The sequence below is a fragment of the Populus alba genome, chromosome 18 (genome assembly GCF_005239225.2).
Source record: "Populus alba chromosome 18, ASM523922v2, whole genome shotgun sequence".
Lineage (NCBI taxonomy): Eukaryota > Viridiplantae > Streptophyta > Magnoliopsida > Malpighiales > Salicaceae > Populus > Populus alba.
The window spans coordinates 5,001-11,998 of NC_133301.1; the positions used below are offsets into that span (position 1 = coordinate 5,001).

A 6,998-nucleotide genomic window follows, 5' to 3' on the forward strand; every position below is an offset into this window, starting at 1 on the left:
ATATGTAGATATCTGATGCTTGTTAATTGTCAGCCAGACCTTTGCCATGACAGGTGCGCTTGCATGGCAGGTCAAAAAACCTAATAAAAAAAGATTTTTTTGGGTTTTGAAGGGGGAGATGGCACGGGATTATTTATTTATTTTGCCCGGCTCTCCCCCTTCTGTGTTATGTGTTCCTTCTTTCCCTCTCTCTCTCTCTACCCTCTTAACGGATACCAATAACGTTGCATCATACAAGGAACTCAAGGCATCAGCAGGAATCAGCAGTTCCCACAACATCAATACATCACCCAAAGGTATACTCTGCTATTGCCATGTTAATTTCCAAATATATTATTTGTCCGTTACCTACAGCTTTTGGTGGAACAGTAACTATTTCATACTTAATATGATAACACGAACTGATCACACTGCTCTCAATTGCCAAACGGCCCTTGTTATTCATTAACAATATTATTTATTGAGAAAGGATCATGTAAGTTTACACCTGGTATAGATAAATATGTGAGCCTTGGTATCTTAACGCACACGAGCACTGAAATAACGAGATGTTTGATTTGCAGCTACCTTCCCCATGGAATACTAGCCATTGCTCACAATGTCTGCAATCTGACTTTTCTGACCACTTGCATGATCTCTTCACGGGTTTTGGTTTAAATTGCCTACAATCTACTAATATTGAAAAGTCCAGCAATTTATGACACTCAACTGCTCCATTCAATTAAAGGATAAAACCTGATCCTAGCCCTTTGCAAAGACAAGTTATATTACTTCTTTGAACCATGTGCTCTGGTTTTAATTCTGAGTATCTTGACCTCATCCTTTCTTTTTTATTGATCTCAATTTAGATATTCATATTTATTTTCTCTTCATTTCATTATGACGTTATGCTATATTTGTAGCCAAAATATCTCCCTGTTAGTGTTTCGCTTGATATAGCATACTGTATTTATTCGGGGAGGAGTTGTGGATTGTCCCATCTTTTGTAACCACGGTAGTATCACAGCTTGTATAGTGTTTTGATCACATCTATACATCCAGAATGTATTTTTGAAGACCTATCACTCCTGTAAGCTCCTAATGCTGGTTCCTAGGATTGAGATATGGAGGGCATTCAACGATTGCTGCATCACGATCTTCTACTCAAATCTGTGTTGGAATATATAATGTCCAGCCACTCAGCCATTTGGAGAAAGTTTTGATTCTGGAGTTCACTTGTGCTGCCTTCTCACTTTTTGACAAGACACTGGAGAATTAGTGATGCAAGATCTGATGTTAATTGATGAAGTGATGCTTAGACACATGAGCCTGACTTAGGTGAGACTATGTTGTATGTTTGCATGAAGTGATGCGTCTTAGCCCATATGCTCTTTGAGTATTATTGATACTAACGTATAATGCTTCTTAGTTGCAGGGATCTGGGCAAGGGATCTTGTTTCTCTCAAGCCAGTGTTTTAGCACCAAGGTTTCTGGCCAGGGCCTTGATTGTTATACTGAAAGCACTTTTAGGATTGCCAACTCAATATTGAGTTCTGCTTTGCGGCATGTGCTTCAGTTGTACTTCGTGAATGATATGGTGACCCTCGTGAGAAGATCTATCTTGAAGGAGAATTTCAGTGGTCATGACTGTTTAATGAATGAAAACGAGTGGGTTGACAATTTGTACTCTTCATCAGCCTTATGTGATGTGTGGACCACCAGTATTATTTGCATCGAGAAGCCTTCCTTTCTGCTAGGAACATCAATCAGTGTTCTTGTCTCCTTCAATAGCTAAGCTTGTTTGGCTAATGGAATGGTTTTTTAATCCAAGAGATTACATTTGTCTTTCTTATTTCAAGCGTGCGTTTTCTGTATCCTTAAAAGAGTTATATCCATGTGAAGGTAACAAAATTGAGGTTCTTGCAATATATTTTTTCCAATGTGTACATAATTTATGATTATGAGTGTCTTCGTACTAAATTCTTCTTAGGTATCCTGATCGAAGAACTTGGTTTGGTTTTTTCTTAGGTTAACACTTTCAAGGTATGTTGATATTTTATTTTTGTCCAAGTAGATGGTGTTCGAGGGCGGAAATACCAATATAAAAGTTAAACCTTTTGATGTTGATGCTTCTGGTCTTGTATGACAGTTCCTAACGGGATAGGAATTCTTTTTCTCATAGGTCTTGTGTGGAAATGGGTTCAGGATGCAATGAGCATGTGATCTATATCATTGAGGTAAACATGGTTTTTTTCACGTATTTAATTTCAATTTTAAGTTATGAATTAATAAAAGCATTCACTGTATTTACTTCATTTCTATGCTCTATTAATAAATCTACTTTTTATTTGTTTTGAACAAACTGAGAATCAACCTCATGTTTGCCTTAAATTTTTGGTCTAATGCCTTGATGCATAATTTTTCGTCCTTGCTCTGAGAAATTTTATGGTAAGCGCAAATAATTCTTATGCTTTTTTGGATCCGAGGTGTAACTTCGTACAAGTTACTAACACCTTCAAAATTTCAATAAAAATTAATATGTTGAGATCCAATAGCTCGAATTCGGTAAGAGCGCCCTAGCCTAGCGCTGGATAGATTGGTGGTTCGAATCCACCTGGATCTGTAATTTATCTTTCTTATAAAAACAGATATTCGGTACTTCTTTGTTATTCTTTAATAAAAATAAATATTTGACAAAAAAGAAAAACTATGGAGTTGTTTACTATCTATTTGTTTTAGTAATTTTAGGATTCACTACTAATTATTTTAAAAGGATAACGTGTTGCTGTTTCGATTTTTATTCTGTTAGAGGGAATGGGGTCTGTCTGATTTTAGAAAAAAAATAATTCATTTGAATGAATAATTTGTTACTAGCTCTTTTTTTTTATATTTTTTATTTTATTTTACAAGTATCTTTAATAACTTTCCTTCATAATTAAACATTTTTAGTACAAATCTTCTATAATAATAAATACCAAATTATTTGTAACTTGGTTGACGCTTTGGCTGTAAACTCTTCAAAGAAAGTGTTATTAATAAAGGCAAAGTCAGGATCGGTGATTGAGATGGGAATTCAAAGGCATATTTTTCCAAGTAAATTTTGTTATTTATCATATTTGTGGATTATGTTTTATTTTTCAAAGAAAATAGGTAAAAAAAAAAAAGTATCTATGTGGTCTTATTTTTAGATCAGTTTTCATTGAAATTGATTATGGGCCGGAGACACTTTATTGTCATTAAGGCTCTATCTTGTCCCTTCTTTTCTTTGACTCGTGAGTGCATAAAAAGGGGCCAGTGGTCCACAAACTAGAGATACAACATGAATCCTAGAGATGGGATCCCCAAAGGTGTAGTAGATAGAGTCTCTGCGTCAAACCACCAAAGCCGCCGAACCTCTTAGGTTGTTTATGCAAACCAATTTTAAGAAGATGGTTTGAGATGGTCTGCTCAATTTGGGTGGGCTTCGATGCTTGGTTCAGTTAGCACAGCCATGGTCAGTTGCCAACCCACTCAGTCTCAATTTTTCATTGCAATTTTGTGGGAATGCAACCAGGGAGTTCGATTCCTTTGCCTTTGGTTTCCTTTTTTGCCATTTGTTTAGTCTCTTGCTATTTTATTGGATTGAAACCAGGTTTTTCAATTATTTTGCCTGTCGTCATTTTGTTTTGATTTGCAATCATCACTTTTCTGCATCTAATGTCTTTTCTTAGCCATGTTATTTGGTGGGGGTTGGGGGGTGGCATTATTTCTTCTTTTCCTTTGCTAGTATTCCTTACAAGATGTGTGAAAGAGAGAATGGGTTCCCATTTCTTTGAGCTCTACTAGAAACATGTGCATAATTTTTTTCTCTTCGGTTTCAATATTGGGTGTTTGGTTGCTTATGTTTTCTGCTTTTTGGCCTTGTTGTTTTGCCTTTGGTGGACTATTAAATTGTGTACTTTTAAGTGTTTTATGTTTTAGTCTTTCTTTTAGAGGAGTAAATGTTTGCATCCTTTTTTAGGGTTGTTTTTGTTTTTTGTTCTGAAGTGTTATGCTCTATCTTTTTATAAATTGGAAAAAAAGAGGTGGGTTGTCTCTGCTTTTATTGTTGTTCGTAAGATTATAGTTATTTGTTTATGCAGAAGGCAATGCTGTGTAGAGGGAGGAAGGGAGTTGCCTTTAAAGATTGAAGGGAAAAAGGTAGCATTATTTTTTTCTCTGCCTCTCAAGACAATCTTTTCTTCTGATTATGACAGTTTTGTTGCCTTGACAAATTTGGTTGAGGTTAGCATTATTCGAAGACATAAGTGTTGTGTTTTGCGTTGTCCAAATTATCTCTCTTCAATCGTGCTAGAAACTTATCTCTCATCGCCTGTTATCTTGCATATCAATAGAGGAGAAACAATTCGAAAATATGATGGGACTGAGAACTATGCTTGATAATGACTTTTTTTTGGGTTCTTTATATGATTGGGTGTTAGCACACGTCATTCAAGTAGTCAGTAAGACAAGACGAAAATGGTTGCTTAGTATGAATAGGGGATTTATATGGCGGGGTGGGACTTGATTTTTAGAGTAAAGGAGAAATAGGAGGGATCTCCTCTAAAAATACTTTGGCGCGTCAAGATAAATAAAGATGGGGAGTGGTGACTGGTGACCCCTGAAAAACTTTATTTAAGCTTCACACGCAATACCTGAACTAGATGCTAGCTCCAAACGGTATAAATATAGGTCAAGGGCTATTATTGATAATGCAAATTAGCTACAATAGCGGCAGGGAAAGAAGCCCTAGCTGTAAGCGATTTCTACCATACTTAACATTACTTAGCTGTAAGCGACATAGGGTAATCTCATTATAGCAATCAAGCTTCCCTTACCTATACCAGAGGTGAAGTAGAGAGGAAGGCAACCCTCGTAACCCTTCAAGGTATGAGAGGAAACCAAGGGGGCTCTCATACTAAAAAAGAGCAGAGAGGGGACTACTTAACTGCAATTCAAGGGATTCAAGTTCGGAACATATATCATCATAGACCTTTCTTGTGACGTTCAACCACTCTTTTCTGGGATGGGGAACGAGTGAATATGTGGTCGTCCTTTGTGAGGTTGTGCAGGAGCTCTGCAATCACTTTCTCAGCCTTTCGGATTTGGGGTCGTTACGCTTTATCTGCCTCCTTCCTCTTCCTCTAATCGTTGCCATCCCTGTTATGCCCACCCTGATTTTGAGCACTGGTTGTAGCGATGGCATGTCCCTTTCTTTCCGTGAAAAAAATAGAAAATAAAAGGAGTCCAAAAGGCACAAAAAATGCAAGAGAAACATTGTCATAACAAAAATGACTTGTAGCTGTGAAGCTATAAGGTATCCTACCCAGGAATAAGTATTCAGTTAGCATATTGGTGTTCTTTTTCACCGCCCCCCTAAAAAAATAAAAATGAAGACAGACTTGTCATAAATCGCTTGGTCAAACCAGCATGGGAATTGATCGATCGTCTACCTTAATGGTAGTGCAACGGGACGGGTGTTGGAATTTACTTGTTTGTGAATCATTGTTTTGATTTCCATTTTATATGTCGTTGGCTAGTGACAATTATGATTTCAAGCAATGGACTTGGCTTTCGATTTGGATGCAAAGAAGCCATTGCATTTCAGTCCACAATTTTATCTAGCTTAGATTTTGCATCCATGGTTTGATTGTTTATGTGATTTATATTCGTGTTGTCCGCCAAACCCATAAAACTCGCTACCATTCACGAATTAACATGCGGCATTTCACTGGCTATAGACTTAGTTGGAGCTAAAAATATAAGCATGTGGTGGGGACATCGAACATAAAATATTATTTATACACGTGTTTAATCATAGGTGGTGACTCCAACGAACCAATTAAGCAAACGAAATGAAAAATCACCAACGGACACCGTGCGAATGACGTGCGATAGTTCTAATTACTAAAAAAAACAACCGTTGTGCATTGTTCATTGTTCACTGTTCATCCCAGCCTGCCTTCAACACCAATCACAGCCAATACCACCATATCAATCCATATGTACACACCGTCAATAACCTGCAGCCACAACAAGTCGCCCACACCAGCAATAGTAGATCTTTATCGATGGCGACGCACCTACCAATTTCATCCTTTCCCCACCATCGACAGATCAAACATCCAGCCGCAGCCACCACTCCATGCCACAAGAAGCCCACAGAGCCACACCGAGTTGTTGTCTCTACAGTCCTACAACACCGCCACAACAGAGCTATCTTCAACAACCCAAAACAGCATTACAAACCATCTACTGTAGCCACCACTAAATCGCACCCTCTAGTAGTAGCACTAGCCGCAGCCACCAGAACTCGTCTTTTAGCCTTAGCGACTCCTAAACAGCAATATCAACATATCAGAAGTCACACCTCGTCGCCAACAACAACAAGAAGGAAACTCAGCATAAAGGACTGTTACACAAAAGATGTTTAAGGCAAGATTAATTAACCTTGCCATGCTAACTAACACGTCAACTATCTGAATCTTTGTCTTCCACCACGTCAGCAGTTTGGAGCCACTGGCAGCCACGTCAACAGGCATTGCCATGTCATCGCCTATTGCCATGTCAGCTGACACGTAATCTAAGGTCCATCCGTGATCAATTCCACAATTTAAATCTTGGCCAATAAATTACTCTACTTTTTGGTTTGTTGATTTTACCTCTTTGGTATTGTACTTGGTATTTGAAATTATCATTAATATTATTTTTGTGCCAAAAAAAAGAAAACAAATCATAAAAAAAAAATAAAAATTATCTCACCTAGCATCTTTCTCCACAAACACCAACAATTGCCCCTGGATGACGAGCTCCTATTGCTGGTTGGTTTCTTCCATTCAAAATCAAGCATCTTTTTGCAATACTGACAACAACAACAACTTTGTTCTAGCAATGATCTTTGATTCTAGCATCCAGAATATCAAATGGTCTTCTGTCTTCTATCAATGTAATAAGTTGTATAGCTAAACTTTTGGTTCTTATTAGACTTGTAGAGAATACCA

The 6,998-nt window shown here is 37.5% G+C and overlaps 1 long non-coding RNA gene across 3 annotated transcripts in view; it reads left to right on the forward strand.

Annotated features, from left to right (window-relative positions):
- Nucleotides 1-6,651, forward strand: part of LOC118059510 (uncharacterized) — a 7,415-nt gene extending 764 nt beyond the window's left edge. Inside the window, exons 3-8 of one of the 3 annotated variants that reach the window (XR_012168601.1) lie at nucleotides 1-296; nucleotides 1,042-1,317; nucleotides 1,409-1,881; nucleotides 1,970-2,022; nucleotides 2,162-2,216; nucleotides 4,101-6,651. The exon at nucleotides 1-296 is cut by the window's left edge and continues 219 nt beyond it. This is a non-coding gene — a long non-coding RNA (uncharacterized lncRNA). Of the gene's footprint in view, nucleotides 1,318-1,408; nucleotides 1,882-1,969; nucleotides 2,023-2,161; nucleotides 2,217-4,100 lie in introns of all 3 variants that reach the window. The other 2 variants (XR_012168599.1, XR_012168600.1) reach the window with 2 other exon arrangements.
- Nucleotides 6,652-6,998: the final 347 nt, after the last annotated feature.